This window comes from Salminus brasiliensis, chromosome 3, assembly GCF_030463535.1.
Source record: "Salminus brasiliensis chromosome 3, fSalBra1.hap2, whole genome shotgun sequence".
In the NCBI taxonomy this organism is placed as follows: Eukaryota; Metazoa; Chordata; class Actinopteri; order Characiformes; family Bryconidae; genus Salminus; species Salminus brasiliensis.
The window spans coordinates 28,732,528-28,754,510 of NC_132880.1; the positions used below are offsets into that span (position 1 = coordinate 28,732,528).

The window sequence follows — 21,983 nt, forward strand, 5'->3', positions numbered from 1 at the left end:
TCCTTCTATTAAGATCACGACAGATTACGTCAACCCTGTTTAGAAAAAAAAGACATGGGTTACCCGATTGATACATCTGAAAGTCCTTTTACTTGCGTTTGCAGTTAATTGCAGAGAACCTGCGTGCCTCACTGACCGTGTGTCTGTTCATGCTCCAACACCCCATCATAGATCTGCAGACTCTGGCCTTCTGCAAATCCAGTCGAGCAAAAACAGTGGAGAGACTCTTTCAGTTTTCCGGCCCACGGCTCTTCTACGTTTTATTAGATAGTCAAGCAAGGAATTTTTTTTTCAATATTTAATTCTCTTTCTTGCTTTCTTTCTTTTTAAAATTAATTTAGTCAGAGAATTATAGTTAGTGATGACAATAAGGAGTATGACTGCATGAAAGGATTAGTACAATATCCCAGTGTTTTTTTATTTTTTTTTTAGGTAAGGTCCTAATGCTTATACCCATAAGCTCATATTACTAATAAATACCTTTACTGAAGCAGTGAGGCTTATTACACACTAACTACAAGGACTTCTGTACAAACTGGTGGGGCTATTCTCTGGTAATAATAAAAAGAAAGAAAGAAAACCTTCCCCTTTTGACACTGTATGCACAAATCTGTCCTTACTTTGCCAGATATTCAACACCAGTACATTGCTGCAGTACCTCTTTAGTTTTTTGTTGGGGGGGGGGGGCACCTCTGTTGTATCGTGTAGGCCTAGTCACCACTGGGGAGAACCGTTCCAAGTTCCTGGACTACAACAGAAAGCTTCCAAGATGTGTGTGCAAAAGAAAAGTCAGAATCATGAAAACACTGGAGAGCTTCTGACCACATGAGGCACTCTAGCCCCATCTCCTCTCTGGCAGAACAACTTTGTACTAGTGCTTCTTTGGAAAGTACCCTGTGGGCTCCGACAAGCCCAGACTGGCTCCCCACACCTGGACTGCATAAACACACACCCCTTTTCACAACACACTTCCCGATTGTGGGCCGACACAAATGTGTCAGGGCTCTCCACTTGTGCTTCACTCCACTGCCACTGTTTGCCATAATCGCACATATACACATACACACCCTAAGTAACACACCTCTCAGCTGATGCCCGAAGCTCCAAAACTAAACTTTCGCCCTAGTTTTGTAACTGCCTAAGCGAGCAACTACCACTAGGGCACAGGTTTGGCTTTAACAGGATGTGATTTCTGGAAGAAAACTGAATGAAAGGGACACATCAGTGAAATCTGCTCAAGAATTCCCACCTCGTCTGTCAACGTCTGTTGTTTGCGAGTCTCCAAACTGCATTTGGGTTCGACTCCCTTCTCCTGAACTCGTGAACTCTGGAGGACTGCTGATTGGCGGGTGGCCCACATGCTTGTGGAGGAAGGCCTGTTTCTGCTCCATCTCCGTCTTCCTGCCATTTGGGCTAGATGTTGAACAGCCTTTTTTTTTATGTTTTAAAAGACTGCCAGTTGCAATCAAACTAGTAAACATATCAAGTAGGGCAATGATGATTCAGAAAACCAGTCTGATTCAATATGATTAAGTGTGGCCTTGACACTTTAACACTTGGCACAAATAAGAAGCCCATGAAAATATCTTGTGCTAATGCTTTTGGAAAAATAAGAGCTGTAGCAATAATACACTGCTATAATACTCCTTTCATACTCACTGTATTGTACGAGTTCATAGGTATAAAAGGCAAAGGGACTTAACATTTCTACAATAATAGAATCATCTATAATACACTACATGGACAAAAGTATTGGGACACACCTTAATTCAATCCTAATCATTGAATTCTGGCGTTTTATTCAGTTTCATTGTCCCGATTATATAAAATCAAGCACCTTGAAAGAATGGGTGGTTCTAAAGAGCTCACAGAATTTCAGCATGGTGCTGTAATAGCATGCCACTGTTGCAACAAGTCCGTTTGTGAAATTTCGATAGATATTCCATGATCAACTGTGACAGATATTATTGAAAAGTTGATGCATTTAGAAACCACAGCAACTCAGCCACGTAAAAGTTATAGAGCAGGGTTGCCGAGTGCTGAGGTGCAGAGTGCATAAAAGTCACCAACACTGACTCGATAACTGCAGAGTTCCAAACCTCTTCTGGCATTAACATCATAGCATAGGTTTCCATGGCTGAGCAGCTGCATGCAGGCCGGGCCTTACCAAGCACAATGCCAGGCCTGTGGCATTGGAGGAGGAATGGAGAAGGAATAAATGCTGTGGGGTTGTTTCTCCAGGGTTGGTCTATAAGCACCTTAGTTCCAGTGAAGGGGAATCTAAATGCTTCACCATACCAAGACTCAAAATGGGTAAAATTCCTCACAGAGACACTCCAAAATCTTGTAGAAAGACTTCCCAGAAGAGTGGAAGCTGCAAATGGGGAACCAAGTTTCTAGATTTATGTCCATGCATTTAGAATTTTGAAAAGCTCCTGTAGGTGTAACGTGTAAGTGTCCCAATTTTGTGTCTTTTGTCCATATAGTGTATTTGCTTGTGTAGTAATCTGTACTAAAATACAGTAAACTATAGACACAGCAAAAAATAGATGAACCAAGCTAACATAAGCAGCCCAAACGAGAATCAACGGGCAAAAGTGAATCAACATGCAAACTGCAAGTTAATGCTTTAACCACAACCGAACATGCTTTTAGCAAGCTAACACGATAGCCTCAAGCTATGCACGTATGCACTAAATCTAATGCCTTGAGCTGTGTTTGGGATGCAAAATTTCTTGGTGTGGCTAACTTGAAATGGCCCCCTTCCTTCTTTGGTTGAGCAGACCTAAACCATAAGGACAAAGGAAGACGTGTTTCCTCTGTTGAAAGCTCATTGACTGGTCATGAATGGTGATGACAGGAGCTTTAAAACTAGCACATCTCTCTATCTGCCATTATCAGCAGATTTGGCTCGGCCAATCCCATAGCCAAACTTCTGTAACTGACAGCTCGCCAAGCTCTCTGTAACCAATAGGAGTCTGAGACCCTGGCGTAATTAGGCAACTACGGAGTATTTGTCAAGCAGAATCACAGTAAGGGGCATCTCGTTGTTTTAAAGGTCCCTGACCTATATACCCGCTATTCACTGAAGAGCAGCCATTCACCGAGAGTAATTGTTCTTTTAAACGGTTTTCTATAACTCAACTCCTCCCTGCAAGGCCGGCCTGTCAAGACCTCTCAATGCCGGAACAGCAAAAACACGACACAATCGGGTGGCCAAAGCCCTTCAGGAAGGCTGAGGTGATAAAGAGGATATAATAAAATGAATTCGGGTGACAATGCAACAACAAACCGCAGTGGATTAAAGGAGACAACTGGTGCACCCAATATTACTGAAAACAACAGTGGGCTAAAAGCTGCAGGCCTTCAAACCAGAACATTTTTTCCCCCCTCAAACATACTCACACAACTCAAACTGTGCCCTGGTGAGTGTGAATTCACAACCCAGGTCAAAGGTGAACAGTCACTTCAATTGCTCAAGCAAAACTTGTGTGTATGTGTGTGTGTGTGCGCGCACACACTCAAAACAAGTTGTCATACCGCCACAGAGCTGATGGTACCAGGCAGAATCCCTTGTGATTTTAAGCATCACTCAGTGTCAAAATTCAATAGACTAACGGAAGGCTGTCACTGAGCATGTAAATCTATTTTGTCAGTTAGACACTAAAAATTAGGTACACCAACTTGTATCTGTATTAAATTTCAACAAATCACAGTTTCTAGCATTGCTTAAGTTCATACTCCGCTGAACAGTTACTGATGGTTTATTGAGACTCGATTAACAGGTCACATTTTTTGAGACAGAGATGCTTACAAGTTTTTGAAGTTCTGGGGTCTGAGCCACAGTTGGGTCTCGTGTCTCTAGGGTCTGAGCCACAGTTGGGTCTCGTGTCTCTAGGGTCTGAGCCACAGTTGGGTCTCGTGTCTCTAGGGTCTGAGCCACAGTTGGGTCTCGTGTCTCTAGGGTCTGAGCCACAGTTGGGTCTCGTGTCTCTATTCTAAGCCACAGTTGGGTCCTGAGTCTCTGGAGCCTGGGCCCAACTTGGGTCTCAAGTTTTTGGGGATGTGAGCCAGAGTTGGGTCCCCTGTGTTTGCAGTGCGAGCCATAGTTGGGTCTAAAGTCTCTGGGTTGTGAGCCCAAGTTGGGTGTCAAGTCTCTGGAGGGCAAGTCTGAGTCCTGAGTCTTTGGTGGAGTATACTGGTTCTGTCTTGTTATTAACGGCAAACTTGTTATGCAACATTTGACTACAGCCCAAATTCACAAAGCTTTCATTACAGAAGAGCACTAGTAAACATGCTTTTTTTCAAACTACAAGAAGCAAGATATTGAGTTTGTTCTGTTGGAGGTGCCATGAGGAATCCTATAAAGTAGCATCACTTACCATTTCAAAATGCAACAGACCAATGGACACAAAAGTATCACGGAAAGCACAATTTGGTTCAGCCAGCTCAATTCTGTAGTGTAGTGTGTGATATAAACCAGGAAGATTAGCATTTGCAGCATTTTGTAGAATAGTGGCATTGCTTGATGTCGATTTGTTTTTCCTCAGATCCACTCTTTCTGCCTTGAAAGCATGTCTTAAGTGGGCACACAAGCATCAAAAATTAGACCTCTAAGTAGTGAAAAAAAGTTGGGGAGCGAGAGTGAACAAATGGAGTCGTCCTACTTGATGTCAACAATACAGGCTGGTGGTGACAGTCTGATGGAGAGGACGGAGGAGGGGGTGTACTCCTGGCACATATTTAGACCGCTGATACCAACTCAACCATATCTGAACAGCACTGTATCATTATAATTTTTCCACTCGAATAGGCACTTCCAGAAACTTAACATGTGACGAGGCACATATCGTGACCAAATGTTTCTATCAGGAATGTTTGGGAAGAAGAGGAAAGGGCTGTTCATAGCAAGATTGAGCAGTCATCACATTTGCAACAACTGCGCAATGCGACCGCTTTGGCATAGTTCAGCATTCCTCCTCAACGCAGCCAGCATCTTACAGAATCCATGTCCAAGAAAATTCATGCTGTTGCCATGCTGAATGCCAATGGAAGCACAGCACACCACTAGAAGTGTATCTTAAACTGGCAAGTCAGTGTAGATCAAGGTTTCCATAGTTGTTGTTCTGGTGGTCCGCCACCTGCAGGGTTTAGCGCCAACGCTTATCTAACCCAGCTGGTTTGGGTAATAAAGGTATTTGTGGGCATCTGTGTATTAGGATCTATGAGTAAAATTGTTCACCTTTAGTGTAGCTGGGAATATCCTTGCTTACCTTGAACATCCTCACAACCTCATACCGCCACTTACTCAAACCAGACAGCAGAGAGGAACTCCAGACATTCAGCCTTTGCTGGAACAGAGGGGGAGACAGCTGTTGCGTGTGGGACGTGGAGCCAGTTGTTTCAATCTGCAAACTACACATTTGGCTATTGGCCCTAAAAACCCATATGAGCGAGTGTTCGACCCAACTATTCCTCCCCAATGTCACTCCTCAACCCCCTCTCTCTGCTCGGGAGTGACTGTAACTGCCGGTTTGAAAACAGCACTGGAGTCTCGGAGTCTCGGAGCTGCTTTGTTTGTTTGTCAGTGGGTTGAGCCTTGCCATGCTTGCTTCTGCGAGAGCTGGGCTCTGGGGCAATGGAAGTATGAGGAGGAAAACCTCCATTATAATTAAAGCCTCCTAAAATAGGCAAGTGGGTGTGCATGCACACTAGGCTCTCCTACACCCAAAGAGATGATTAGGGACGTCTTGATTGAGTTTTCTGACCTCAAATCCCAATCTGACGCCTTTGACATTAGGTATCTGTGAAAGAGGAAGAAAAGCAAATGTCCTGCACATAAAAATGACACTGCTTACAAGCTCATATCTCCGCTTATTCACAGCATACAGCAGGTAGATGAGGAGGAACATCTCTCCATGTGTTCTCATATCTATGCATCATTCCCTGCACATTCTCAGGCTTGCGTGTGCTGGGATGTGGGCTGCTGGAAAGATGAGGAGGAGCTCCATTATAATTAAGGTCTCCTAAAATAGGGCCGTGGCAAAGGCATGGCTTTTCTGAGCCACTCTGTACTCATGCGGTTCTCCAAACACCACGACTGGGTCTCATGTGTGGCAGAAAAACTTCATGCCATTTGTGGAAAAGGAAACGGAGCTGATGATGGCTGCTAGAAGAAATCCAGTTTGGGAGCTACCATAAACACACTAAGGCTCGACAGGGCCAAGAATGCAGACTGTCCAGAACTTTCCAGAACATTCCAGTACATGCTAAAGGAGAAACAAGGATCGGCACAGGACACTTAGGGGACATTCTTCTTCACATTCCCAAATGTAGGAGACATCATTGGTTAGTGCTGCACAAGAAAAACAACAACACTGCTGCTATTCAGAATATAATAATGACATTAAGGCTAATCATTCTCCTCCAACCGTCACAGTGCCCTGAAACATGCCGTACAGTGTACAATGATGATACAAAAAAAAAAAAAAAACCTGGCACCAACCAAGAAAACAAGGTGGTCTCTTCATACTCACCATAAATCATACTCCTCTAACCCCAGAGGTCCAAGAGCAGCCAAAAATCTGTCAATGGCCAGTTGAAGATTGGGGGTGGAGGGGGTGGGGGTGGTAGTAGGGGTTAGAGAAAGGGGAACACATTCCACTCCCACCCATTTGTCTGACACACAGGGCATTTGTGTGCAAAGGAGTCAGACACTGGGAAACAGTGGCAGTGTGAATCTCGGACCTCACAACGATTTGATAGCAACCAATTGCAATCCTTGAAATCTATTCAGTAAATATCAAATTTTAAATGAAAGATATTTTGGTCTGATTTACAATTATTTGTATTAAGTACTCAATTATGACAATATTGACAAACAAAATGCTCCTCAATCCCGTTTGAGAATGGCATTTTGGCCAAAGTAAAATCACATATTTATGTGAATATTATGATTATGGATAATAAATAATTCTAACATTGCAAAAAAACGACTGCAGTTGAATCGCCACAATCATACGTCTTTCATACCTAGAGGAAACAGAACTGTATAGATCTGTGGTTTCCTACTCTGGTCCTGGAATATACCAGCTCTGCACATTTCAGTTTTTTTCTGTTCTTTCCTGGACGTCCGGAGGAAGGGCCGCAGCAGGTATCCGCGTGAGGGCCACGTGCAGTGGGCAGGTGTACTGCTAAAAGCTAAGCTTCCAAGGGCTACTACGCTACAGAGTGTACACCGAGAGGCCCCAGAGTGGACAAAAAACTATCCAGAACGACTCTTTGGGCCATTAGTGGGATGTAAATCAGCCAATAAAAGCAGATCATCAGTTTTTCCTGCAAACCCACCATAAAAGTTAAAGTCAGGCAAAATCACAGGGTTGTAAATAGGCTTGTAACTTTACATCTGAGCACTTTTCTACACCTCATCCAAAGCCACATAATGGATGGTTTTACATCAGAACACACTTAAAAATACTCAACAAATACATTCTATGACCTCTTTATTTAGATTAATCCTTGTTTTTCAATATCCAATCAGGGCTTTTAATAATAATAATATTTAATAACACTGGCCAGACACTGACACCCATTGAGACAAGCATGCAATACCTACTTCTGAATCATGGAAATCTATGAAACTAAAAGTTGTATGAAAACCTTTTATGTAGGACAGATGATGTGTTGGACATGAGAGACAGACAGAAACCAATTGGCCAACTGCAGAGGAAAAGTGTGGAACGCTGCAGATGTCCTGGCTAGGAAGAAGAATTTCAGGAATTCATGCCAAGTTTAAGACATTAATGAAACCTTATTGCGCTGTTGAGATAAAATGCCAATTAGCTCACTAATAACTGCTAGCAAGTGAGAGCAAAGCAAATGGAACTCCGTGAAAACCAAGAAGAAATGAAGCTTGCTTCCTAAAAACACAAACCAGGTCATGAATTCACGCTGATCATTTTAGACAAATCTGAGAAATTCCAGCACTCTCTCAAGGCCACAAATAGCTGACAAGTTCCCCTAAAATGGCAGCTGTAATCCCACATAAACAAGCGCACACTTGTATTCACAGTTCTGAATCAAAGTGAGGTGATCCACTGCTAAGCCTGGCAGGGTTAAAACAGGCCCTGCATGCCTGGCCTTGTCCTTTCGAGCTGCAGTAATTGCTGCGGAGTGAGTAGTGAGCATGCCAGACCAGCTCCACCAGCTTAGCAAGACTTCTACAGCTTCGATCCAGTGTGGAGGCAAAACCACCAGCACCCACAATGCACCTCTGCTGGTCCCCGCCCTGCCAGGGTCCGCTGATCCGCATGTCTGCCTTAACCACGCTGGACTGAGCCCGCTCCAGAGGCCGCAAAGCACAGCCTGCTGCTATAAACAACTACAGCCTCCAGATTCTGGGTTAAGGCCACTTCCTCCCCCCCCCGCCCCCACCCCAACCCTACAAAACAAGGCCAAAAGAGGAGAGATTAGATGGAGGTTGGAATTTATTGTCCATTTTTAAGGTTCTGGCAGCGAACAAATGAATTGCAAGGCTCCCCGGCAGACCACTGACTTGTTTGTCTCTGTGGTCTGGAATTATGATATATCCATGTGAAATCACATGGTAGAACGGAGGCCCACAATGGGACATCTCCGCAAGGGAGCCTGTCCAGAAACTTTTCATCAGACTAGACCAAAAGAAAAAAAAAAAAAAAAAAAAAAGGCAGAAGAGTAGATGTTCAGCATTTCTCTGTAATTCCAACTGTGAACAGAAAGGCGGACTTCAAAAAAATGAGTCACGGAGCAAAATGATCCCTATGACCTGACCTAACTAAGCCTTAGTCAAGCACAATAGCGTAATTAAAGAAGATAAATTTGATCATGTCAGTGCTCTAAGTGGGTGGAGTATGTGTGTGTGGTAATGGTGAGTAAGGTGAAGAAGTGCAATGTGGGTACTGGGAATGCATTAGAAAGCAAACCACAAGACTGAAATCATCCTAAGAGGAATTTAGGTGGAAATGAAGCATGCACTGAGAAGAGCATGTCAGACCCAGTAAACAGAGACAGAAACCGGTCACAGCTGGAAACAGCCCCCCCCCAACCCCCTAAAAAAAGTACAATTACAACTTTGGACTGTGTTTAAATGTAGTCGATTACCTTAGGCATGTTTGGTGTCTGAATTTAGTTTCTTTGGTTTTGCACTAGAGATACAGGGCTAATGTAGCTAACCAGCTATGACTATTCATACCCTCAATTAGCATGGTGCATCATTTCACACTTGCTTCAAATGGGATGGGTGATCTGTATGTATGAGAAAATGTCTTGATATTTTAAGGTGGCTGGTGTACCGTAACGGGTAACAACGCAGCCCTATTTACACCAATTACACCATGCTACACCAATAAGAGTCCATTGGCAAGACTCCTAATACTACATTCTCCTACCTTGATTCAAATGTGAGTTGTCACACATGCAGTGCCACACTTAGCCACACTACTACGTGAGCAGAGCTGTAGTGTAGGGAACAAATGGACTGACGTACAGTTAAAACTCTGGCTTCTGCAACTGCAAGTGTGATACTGTGTGATGTCCTTTAGTCCAGGTTTATAGAGGAGCTCTGTTAGAGGGTAGTGTGAGATTATTTAGGCATGCAGTTAGCACCATGGTAATTAACAGCGTTGCAAAAAATTACATTAGCCTCGTTGCTCCAATAAAAAAACAAAAAAGTAAACTTCAGATGTCTTGGCCGATCGACCACATTTAGGGTGGAGAAGTGGAAAAACGGCAGGGCGGCGTGTTGACTTCCAGTCAAGTCCACCTGTGGGACATGTGGCCTCCATACTTGATTTAGCCGCTCCTTTATCCTCGCCCTGCTGAAAACCTTCCACTCTTTTACAGCATCTCTTTACTGGGATGGACCACACACATACGCATAGAGGCATTTTATAGCACAAGCGTCAGCATGGCACAGGAACAAAGTCAGGAGCTCCCTGTGGATTAGCAACTGAACAACACCACAGGCAAGGGCCATGCTTAGCCAAGCCACTAGGTAAGCAGAGCTGTTCACCATATCCAGCAAAGGCCATGGCAAAGACTCAGACACTCACTGACCACATGTTATGGTTGTCCTTTACACAAAAGTCCAAATGTAATTCAGAGCAAGCTTCCAGGGTTATTTGGTTTCAAGTAGTCAGAAGAATAACTGATAATGTCTACAACTCAGCGCTTATTTTGCCATTATAAACAAAAGCACTGCACTACACTAGGGCTGCAAGATATGGACATAAATCGAGACCAAGACAGGTTGGATCTTGGCGCAAAGGAAAAAGGTGGCCTTTTCTGAGGAGCCCTGTTTTTATTACAGGTTTACATGTTTACATTTACTTGTAGAAGAAATGGCACTGGGATGAAAAGAAGCCGGTAGAGGGAGTCAGGTGTTCTGAACAAGGTCCTTCTAGGAAACTCTAGGTCCAGGCGTTCATCTGAAGGTCTGTCTAAAACGTGCCACCTGCCTACACATTGGAGCACCGCAGATAACTACCTCCATGTCAATAGTCTTCCCTGATGGCAATGGCCTGCCATGGTGTGAGGAACGTAAAGTGTAGCCCAAGGTGTTGCCAGAGGGTAATCCATGTAGAATCCATGGCTTGGCGGGTTGGCGCTGTTTTGGTGTCGCAGGAAACCGGATGATGTGATCCTCCATCAGAGCTCTATTATACGAGACCTAATGCTGTATTGTGACCAATATAATGCCATAAATTGATACAACTGGTCAACGTAGCCCTTAACAATGAGTCCAGCAGAGGAATTTAGAGTGCAATGACAATAAAAGGAGCATAGAACACTACACCCACAGTTGGAACATACATGTCTGGCCATGTGTCCGAATATTTGTGGAAGTACTACTAATCCAGAAAAAAGTGCTAAAGAACCCCAAGCACATCAGTTTAAGACTGCACTGGAAAAGGAGAGAACTTTTCTGGAAATCTGAAGAGATCAGCACTTTCACTGGAGAGAGAAAGTGAGCGCGCGAGAAAGGAAAAGAAAATGCTACAGCCAGGAAAAGGGGTCCGACAGCTGCCCCCCGCCCCCCTTCCTTCAAAAAGGCCATTATGAATAACATGTGGTGGCGTGTCGTATGATCTCTTGCTCACTCTCCCGCTTTCTCTCTCCAAAAAAAAAAAAAAAAAGGTGCTTTTAATCATGGTGCCTTGGGCCATCTCGCTGTCCAGCAGACAAAAGAGGGACAACTTGTGCAGGACCATCCGCCAACAAAGAGCTCCCTCTTGCATGGCTGGCTCTCAAAAATGAGAAAAAATGAATAAATAACATTTTTAATAACCACCACACACTCACAAGAGCAATGAAACACAGAAATATGCAACACGCACTTCACCGAAAGAAACGTGTTCCTGATGTTATTATTGTTACCGAAAGGAGATTATGGATCTGCTGGTCTTCCCCCGGGCCAAAAATAGCCACAGACTGAGACTGTGCACTGTGCAGAGGCCGAACTGAACGCACGTGAGTTGTATAATCCTCTGATGTACTTACATAAGAGGGGGGAGAGGAGGACTTGGTGCATGAACAAATATTATATAGAGCCAATGAGATGTAATTTCATTGCAGACTAGTGTATATGTGTATATGGTGTATACAGTATTAAGGGGAATATTTCTAATTGCCCGCTGCTCTCTTAGGCTTCTTTGAAGATCAGAGAGGAGACCAGGAGCTTCCAGCTGTCACAGTGCTGTCGTAACTGACTTCCCAGAAGGCCCTGGGGCTTGTAGCCAGATGTGTGGCCGGCTGATGCAGCAGACAAAAGCACAGAGCCTTTAAAAGCATTTATTATAATACATATCGTCCCGGTTCAGCAATCTGACTAGATGAGTCGCTACTAAAACAGTATTGACCACATGTATTTGACCACTGCATGTATTTTAAGAGACAAATTGAAAAACCCTGCGCTGTTCATAGAACAATCTCGCACTGATTAATTAAAACAGTCGAGTAATTGTTCATTATGCTGTTTTCGTTTCCTTATTTTCGTCCAGATTTGTAACCTGTTAGTTACCTTTAGCCTCTAGAAAGAAACAATTAGAGAGGGGGGCAGGGACAGCTGGCCAGCTAATCAGCCGATTCCTGTAGGACATGAACGGCCATACATTTGCATGAATTGTGCATTAATCATTTAACTAAGATCCATCAATCCTGAACAAGACTCTCTTATTATGGAATTTCAACTTAGAACACGGACTTAGCAACAGAATATGAATTTGGCTCAATGTAGCTAAGCTGACTATGAACTGCGGTGCTGGACAGTCTATAGCATGCATATAACAGAGAATCCGACCGGTACCCTCTGTATTAAAAGCTAGTGTATGGATGCACTTTGGCTACAGTTTGCAAGCGACATTAAAGCTTCCAGCAAGTTTTACTGCAGTTTTATTCAGTCATTGAGAACCAGGGCTCTCGCACCATGTTGCGCACTTCGGAGCTGAGATACGGAAGCGTCCCATCCCAAAGATATTTTACCAACACAGAAATCCCCACACTCTACAACGAGACCAGTGAAGAAAACAGGTAGGCTAGCTAGAACATGTAATCGAATTATGAGGTGCTTATAGACCCTTAACCCAAAGAAATGTGTAAAATGTTTGTTACATATTGAAAACATTGTAAAATAAAGTAAGGTTAATTCCGAAAAATCTCCTTTTGCGGATATGGGTACAGGCAAAGTTGTGGCCTGTTGAGGTCTGGTTCATGTAGCAACCTGCTCTCCAAGTCTGGAGTAGCAGCACCATATTCTCCTAAAGTGGCTGCAGTTCTAGCAGAGCTTTTGCTAATGGGCTGGGCTTATGTAAACTTTAATGGTATGTCACTTCATGACATGTCACTTCCATCTACTGAAGTACAATTGTGATTATACAAAGCTTAAGGGGAATTTACTCCGCTTCATATCATATAAACAATACCCTTGTCCTTTCAGTGTCCTTCAAGCATATTTTCTTGAAACAAGCAAAATGATCTGCTAGGAAAGAATTAAATTGCTTGACAAAATTACACTGTTTCATGTAGAAAAACCTTTACTCAATGCAAAAAAACAGCTGCACCTCTCAGACGTGTGCAAACAGCGAGGAAGCAGAAAGGACTCAGACACGTTTATAGCGGGTCAGTGCCTGCTTTTGTTCCCCAAAAATAACAGACACACTCAGAAGAGCGAAGAGAAGGCCTTGTTAAAACTCCTGTCAAACAGGATTTACTCACACGGAGGAGAAACGCTGAGCTGCAGTGGAGGTAAACCCTCATTACAGGACCATGGGATGTAAACTCGCATCGGGATTGAGATGGAATAGCTGCCAAACAGCAGTGTCATGCGGATATGATCTGCAGACGTCATCCTGCATGGCTTTATTCAGTATAACAATTACCAGGGGTCTGCAATAGATTGGTGACCAACATATTATTTTTAATAAATAGAGAGCATAGTGGATAACACCACAGCTACATGCAAGAGTAGGTTTGATTTCCTGTCCGGAAAGGAACGACAATAAGAGCGATGTGAAATTTATCTACCATTATTTTGGGCTCTGAACGTGTACTACCAGCTCGGACAGGGGCTACAGAGAGCCTCTAGAGAACCTCCCACACCTGATGGGCTGCAGATGTGCCCCCGACAACGGGAGAGACAGACAGGGAGAGACATAATGGTGCTTGGATGATACTTTCTCATGAGGTATATGAGGATACGTCTTTCAGACATAGCCCAGTGTCAATTCACTGGGTAGTTTACAGTGTGTGTATATAAATAACATAAATCTACCCCAGCAAAAAATCAGTTGGTTGTTCAAAGACCCAAAGACTAAAAATGAGAATATCCATCAGAGCATGAGGAACAACCACTGAGAAAAACCAAGACTTAAAAGGTGAACCCCACCCCAAGAACACAAGGGAAAACCACTGAGATGAACCAAGACAGGGGAATGCCCCCCAGAGAATGAGAAAGAACCACTGAAAGGGCCTCAACAATCTGAAGAACAACATCCCTAAGAAAGAATCACTGACCGGACAGGTGGTTGACTCAAAGGACAACCACCACTAGGACCATAAAGAAGAACCACTGAGCGGAACCAAGACTCAAAAGCATTACCATTCCAAGCACATGAAGAAGAATCAGAAGACTCAACAGGTGAACCCAACCTCTTCAGGCCTGTGCTGTCAGGAGGTTGGATAGTGATGTTTTCTTTAAGCATGTTGGGAGAGCAAAATACACTTCACAGAGTCCAGTCATTGATCAGCAAGAGGGAGGGGGGGGGGGGCGGTCAGAGAGGAGTGTAAAGACAGAGGGAGCGACTCCCACATGCTTTCCTTTCACTCCTCCACTCCCTTCCCCCTCCAGACCCTCTTCTCCCATCTTAAACAGAAACAGTCCAAGCAGAACTCTTTTAAAAGGGCTAATAAATGTGCCAAATACACCAAACAGTGCCTTGGAAAGCAATTTCCTGAAATTTACCAGGCAGAACTTGAGCTGTGGATTAAAAAGGCAAAATAAGAAAGTAATAGATCAAAAACGAAAAATGGCCCTCCTCCCCTCCCCTCCCCTCCCTTCAAGACATGCAGGGATGAACGGACAGCCACTGTTCAAAGTCCCATGTTAATTTCTTGATAATGACAGCAATAACAAAAAAAAAGAAGAAAAATAAGAGAGACTGCTCACTTCACTGACCAAGGCAGCATTCCCAGACTCAAAGCTACTTTAACTTTCATACAGTGAATGATCTGGCTCTATTCAAGCCACGCCAAGCTTTGTTCTCTCAATAACAGATTTAGGATTTCCACTCAAACACGGGCCAAAAACACTGGAGTAACACAATCAAGACTGCTAAGACGTACCGATTTATTCACTTTCTTTGTTGTGTAGTATTTCTCACGCTAAAAACGAAGCGGGAACTGATCTAACAGAACGTACACATCATCTTTAGCTGGAGGTGAGCTGAAACGGCAGGCGCCAAATTGCCTGTATTGTTCCTAAACATTACCCTGAGCCCTAAAATAGTAGGTTATGGTGTTCTGCGAGTAATCTGAGCTCACTGTTTTCCCAGGCATGACCGCAGAAGAGTGAGACGAAACAAAAGACCAAAACACACGTGTCTCAAATGCCATACTTAAACGACCCGGGCCCACACAGCCCGGTTTGTGTGTGTGTTTCAACTTGAGTCTCCTTTTCTTTCTGCAAAATTGGAGCGCTGCTGCTTTGGGTGAAGGGTTGTCTGAGCAAGTGACAGCATTGACTGAAGAAAAAAAAGAGCTTCTTCAGGCATGAACATGTCCACACAGTGTTTGAACAGAGCCTAACGACCTTAAATGACCTCACAGTGTTGGCTATTAGCCGTGATTCCTTACAGCTACATCAAAACAAAATTAATAGTGTTTATCTGCTCTTTAGTCAATGCTAGCACTTTGCAGGCGAAATGACAGCACTGATTAGAAACACACAGGCTGATGGGCAGGCCTAGCTCATGCACAAACAGCACTCAAATGTAGCGTAATCTGTACTTAACTGCTTCATGTAATTTACTAGGAGTGTCACAGTACAGCATATTATCCTGTATTGTTCAATACAAGCCACTCCATTCAATATGAGCAGGCATCAAACGATACCTTCAACAGACTGGAGCAAGTCAAGAACTGATTAAACTACATGAAGTACAACAAGGCCTACGATGTGAGAAACCGATCCCTTCTCAGAAACTAAGACTACGGCTACATTCACATTTCCAGGCTGAAGTAACTCAAAATAATCAATTAACACTCATTTCTGTCAGGGATGTGTGGACATGTCCAATCTGATCTCTTCAAATCAGACCTCAGTCACTTTTATATGTGCTCCTAGATCGGCTATGTATCCGATCCGTGGGCACTGGTTACATTTCCCACTGGCACATCGACCCTGCTCCACTTGCAGGGAAACCAGCAAGCTGATTAGCTCCTTTGGTCTTAGGACGGGATCAGTAAATGTCTCCTCATGGAGACCTCAAGGTCCCGACACAGCGTGCGGTTTCACAGAACAGATATGTTCACATTATAGACAGCTACAGGTCACTCACATTTATGAATGTGAATGGTCAAGAAAGCCAATCCGACCGGAGCAAAAATTCTGAACTGATTAATGAGGCTTGTGTGAACGTAGCCTTGGTAAAGGCAAGAAGGGCATGCTTCTTATAAGACTATCACATATATGTAAATCCTGTTTTTGACATTGCGAATCTGACAGTTGTCCTTTACATGGAGTCAAAATGTCCTAATGACTTGAAATCTTTTTACATTGTCTTCTACTGACTGTTAATAAGGTTATTTCCTTTTTCTGTAGAGTTACTGTTTTGGAGATGCAAGGTTTTTGTGTTGGTTTGCATCTCAAATGTGTATCAGGAGCGAATTTCTGCCAAAATAGTAAAACACAAGTAGACATTATTTAGTACCCTGGTGAAGTGGTGTTAGTATTCCTGTAGTAGTGGCTGTATTCCTGTAGTAGTGGCTGTGTTCCTGTAGTAGTGGCTGTGTTTATACATTTCTCCTGTAAAGCGACCTTGGCGAGTGCGTGTGTATGCGTGGTTATGGCCAGACTCTGGGACATGAAAAGCACTGAGCAGTAACGGATCACAGAGATAAAGCTGTGAAAATGTGCAAATGTGGGCAGCACTGCTCAAACACGGTGTGTCTCAGCATGACAGAGTGAACCACGGTGTACACGAAGCTCAAACATTCCCACAGTTCCTTCTGTCCCACTTAGCAGCGGGCATATTACACACAAACCCACTTTCTGCTGTAAAGTCACCATTTTGGAGGCCGATGGTTTTCATTGGACAGCAACAACATATATTGCGATGATAAAAAGTACAAGAATTCTCACCAGATTTCCCAGAAGTCAATGATCCAACATTTTGTAATATTAATATTGCAACTGTGCACAAGTTTCTTTTGTATAAGCAGCAGAAAAAACACTGTAGCATTACATGTTTGATATACTACAATGTACCGCAGAATATTTCTATAGATTTATATAGATTATATATATTTTAGAAACGCTTATGATGCATGGAAAATTGGAAATGCTGCTCCAAAAAAGGAAGAAATATTAGATCAGTATTAAAAAATAAAAGCATGGTGTTGTCTCATCTCTAATATCTCATAATCAGCTACTTCTCATTACAATAACAGAGTAACCAGCGCTGGTAGGACTGTAGCTTCACGGCCTTTTTTCAGCTTCATCTAGACTGACTGCCACTGCTCAAACTGAGTGTACAGACGCACAACACACATGTTCTCCATCAGCTCAGAGTCTATTTTAAGCCTAAACAAGGAGCACACACATGTTTTTAAACAAACAAACAATCAGAAGCATATTCTGCATTTGGATACATCTATAAAAATGAAAGAACACCTTAAAAAGACAAAGAGCCCCATCTGTTTCAAAAGAGGCTCACTTTTTGGAGGGGGGGGAGGGAGGTGTTCGTTTAGCTAATCAGTCCCTCAAGTTGCACAAATCCACACAGTGTCTGCTGTCCCGTATTGAGCTCAGAGAGTATCAGAATATCAGAGAGTAATCCAGTAATCCAGCGTAAAAACAGCTCAAATCCACACACATCACCTTCAGCAGCCTGCCCTGTTTACGCAAGAGCAGTGCAGGGAAACTAATGTAATATCTGTGTGGGATCTCTCACACGCATGGGCACACATGCAGGCAGACCCGGCTGAACACTGTTTCGAGTCCCAGAAGTGTCCAAAATCCACAGATAACATGTTTTCTTTTCACTAAATGTCAGTAAATCTCAGATTTACAATCCCCCATCATCATTGTGTAAATCTTCAGCTTTGCTGTTTCTGCTGTTTTCCAGCGATAGAAAGAGGCGAGAGCTAAACTGCTCGGTTGGAGACTTGCACCTGTAATTGAGGACATCCAAGTCCTGAGAAGGGAGGAGCTGCTAGCTCCTTTTTGGTCTCACAATTTCAGAAGAAAGGTCCTGAGCCCAGACAACACTGCTAACAAGTCCAGCACAATTATGGTGCTCATTTGTTCAAGTCAATCCTGATGGCTTAGGACTCTCCCACATGGTGAAGTATATGGTTTAATTAATTTAACAAATGGTACTGGATCAGATACTAGCCGATATGCAAAGTTTATGTATCATATTGGAACAAAACAAATCGTATTATTATAAAAAAACAGATTGTCGATATTCTACTGTTGTCCACCAGCCACGTTTGCGCATTCAGTGTATATTCCTTTTAATTGTATCAGAAATGAATAACTAATATCTAATCATAACACTTCATAATGTACTGTATCAAACTGATTCATTCTGAGGTCAAAGAATTACATGTGGTCTGTGCAACATGTGCACTGACTGACCTCCACCACCCTCAAAGTAATAACACCGTGGAAAATGAGCTGCTACAGGGCTGCTGTACCCTGACCCTGATTAGTCATTACCCACACTTCTCCAATGTGTTTTCCTGCCCCTGTCCCATCACAGGCCACTACAGGTGCACTTCAATGGGCTTTTTCCAACAGTGCTTTGTACTGGAAGTCCCCCAGGAGAGGGGTTCTGAAAGGGCATGTCTCAGTCCGCCTCAGATTCTAAAACTGCTCCCAATCATCAGCATTAGGCCACCGTGAGTCAGAGTCTGTGGAGAAATCCCTGCCTTAGAGCACTGGATCCCGTCTGGGGAAAGGAAATTAAGCCAGACTGCTTCAAGGTCTGTCGTCTTTTGTCTTCTTCTGGGTAAATAAAGGAAGTTTCTGCTGGAAAGGTGGTCACAGATAATCAGCCTATCCATGCTCTGCCCACAAATGTGTTTTTCTTCACGGCAACTGTCCCCAAGTTGGACAAGCTGTTCCCTAAATTAGAAAAATCAGGAGCATCATCTAAAACATCTTTACAGGCAGCAAAACCGGCCAAATCTCTATCTAGAACACCATTATATGGAACAGAAATAACAGAAATAGCACCCAAACACCATTCCCTACATTAGAAAATCAGGAGCACTATCTAGAACATTGTGACAGGGAACAAAAAAGGATCACTAATCACTATTTCCTAATATAGAGAACAGAAACATGTACGCCCACCACAGACATGACAGTAAAAGTGCACCAGGTATGTTTTTGGACACAGCAAAATTGTAGACTACCAAAACAGTGCACTATGTAGTGAACAGGACATGGTTTCAGACAGAGCCACGGTTTTGTTAGCTGTCAGGGCTTTGTGAGCTCAGACGGTGGAAGGGCCTGTAAAGAATGCACACTGTCTGTGAATGTCCCGACTTCACTTGCATTAGAATAGGCCTGCGCTGACATCGGACTGACTCACTGGCTATCTGTGTGTGTGTGTATGTATGTATGTGTGTGTGTGTGTGTGTGTGTGTGTTTATGTGTTTATGTGTGTGTGTGTATTTCTGGTCAAAAATGTCTTGGTAAAATGTCAGTGGGTATAAAAAAATAAAAATAAATAAATAAATAAAATAAATAAATCTAGTCTAGTCAATCTGTCTGTCTGTCTACATAAAATACACAAAAACTTTCTCTAACATGCCAACTTCACAGGAGAGTCAATGTAAAAAGATTTTATTCCAACTCAGCATTTCTATTGGTCTCTTTATCTTGAACTTTTCACAGAATGTAAAAACTGACATATTCAAATGACCAGAAAAGGATAGTATTTAAAAAGTGATTAATATACTAATACACACTCGTCGACTATATAAAAACAAATCTATGTATGTGTGTGCGCGCAGGAGTGTGTGTGTGTGTGTCTCGGGAACGCCAAGTAGCTGGAATGTGGGTCCTATCTGGTACCATGTAGCTCTGTCTCGCTCTGTGCTTACTCACGCTTGTGTTAGACCATGAGAACGCTCCTCATTGTGGGCCACTCACAAAGGACACCACCAGAGCTGAATGGCATTCTGAGCTATGAGAAACGTCCCTCATTAGCACGACAATACAAACCCCACTGACCACCTACACCTCAAGCTTGTGCTGTCACAAGAAAACATGGTTTACGTAACTCAAAACCGGGAGACGAGGAACATTCCATCATTCTGTCTCACTCTGGAGAGGGCTGGTTCTGCGCTGAGCTGGTGTATTTATCATTGTTACATGCACTATTGAAATCCACACATGACCGAAGTAGAATGTAGAAGGCAACTGATCATTAGCCCCATTCGGCCTGAATGTTGTAAATGAACTCACTGGATAAAAACAGCACGTCAATAAGGCTCTTGCACTGAAGCAATGAGGCTAATGTAGCTAAGAAGTAATGGAAGCTTAAAGCCCACCAATTAGCATGGTAATAACTCCTCAAACTGTGTGGAGTTGTTCAGTAATCCCTAATACACTTGCTGATCATGCATGATACACATCTCTATAATAATTAGAGATGGAAAGATACGTCTTTACTCCTTAAGCATAAGATAACGCTGACACCAATTCAATATCTCTTCTTTAAACACTACAGGCCTTTAAAATGAGCTGTTTTTATTGAAGTTCTTCACTTAAGGGGCGGAGATTAGCATCTCAAAGTAATCTATCCTGCTCAACTACTCAAACATTAGATCCCATCAAAGAAGAACACACTGCTAACATCACATAAAACAGTATGAGTGTATGCTGTATCAGCATAGATTTGTTACAGGATTCAACTGAATTGATTTAATCATGGATTTGTTCACCTCCGATATCCCAGCCAGTATTTATTTGCTGATATTACCCCAGATACCGATAATACAACTCACGCACTAGCTAGACTCCTGCTATCACACAATGCCACCAGTGCTGGGAAGGTGAAGGCTAGAATGTGCTCCTCAGAGAGAGAGAGAGCTAAGACCTAGCTCCCTACATTCTGCTTGAAGGAGAACACTAAAGGCCACTTTACGCTTCTCCGTCAAATCTACAGCATAAGCATGGCATAGACACTGTTTAGCTCAGCAATGCAGACAACAACTGTGATTGGTTCTCTTGGCAGCATCGTATTTCCGCAAATGATGTCATTTTTAAATGCAGATGGAAAACTTGAATCAGTTCAATGCCCGTATGGACGCCTTTGCTCCGTTGTGTTGCAGAAATTTCAGTAAAAGTAACTACTTCAGCCAAGGTCAAATACAGTCAATACAGTGCCATAGAAACCTCATCTCCAACTAGTGTTTCGGTGGTGTAACTGCAAACCGATGCGTAGAAGTATGAATGCTCATAACGGCACAGCCTTTAGCGTAGACTCCGTTGTTTCAATGCAGAGGCATTTAACTGGCCTTAACTGCCAGATCTGTTACATAAGTCTACAGACACTCACACTAGTTTGCATCATCCTGAGTGACAGGGGAGAGGGAGGAGCATCCTACCCACCCAGCAAGGGCGCAGTCAGTTCACAGTCACGATTGGCTGCGGCATCATCAGGTATCAACTGTGCAATCGGCTTGTCTCTCTGACGATGTCTCTTCTTGATCTCTCTCTTTCTTAATGTTCTAGTCTATAGCTTTGTTAAAACTGTGGGTTCTGGTTTCAAACTGAGCAGTGCCAACTGGGTCAGTTCTCAAACTCGCAGGTATAGGCTGGGATCAGGCTTCACGGACATGCTCAAAACGATACCAATCCCTATCAAGGCCCTCAGATAGCTCAGCCGTGAGAGAGTAGTGTGTGTCTGTCAGAGTTTTCATTTGGAAGAGTCTCTCCACAGGAAATCCAGTCACACCAGCCTTTCCTACAGGAAGTCACCTCCAGGCCTAACTGTCTCTCCCCCATCTTTCTCAGACGCACACTATGGTGAATGCTGCGTAAGGCCAACAGTTGGCCCACTGGAGGGAAAATGTGACAGGGGCAGTAATACATAATAGCTGCATGCGGGCCACAGTGGGGACTGCATTTGCGAATGTGTGTGCGTGCACGCTTGTGTGTGTGCAAAAACCACATCTCCAAATCCTTTAGGTCCAATCACATGACCATGTTTACC

The 21,983-nt window shown here is 43.3% G+C and overlaps 1 protein-coding gene across 1 annotated transcript in view; it reads right to left on the reverse strand.

Moving 5' to 3' along the window:
* pard6gb (par-6 family cell polarity regulator gamma b) overlaps nt 1–21,983 on the reverse strand; it is a 50,709-nt gene that overhangs the window by 15,170 nt on the left and 13,556 nt on the right. The window lies entirely within an intron of this gene.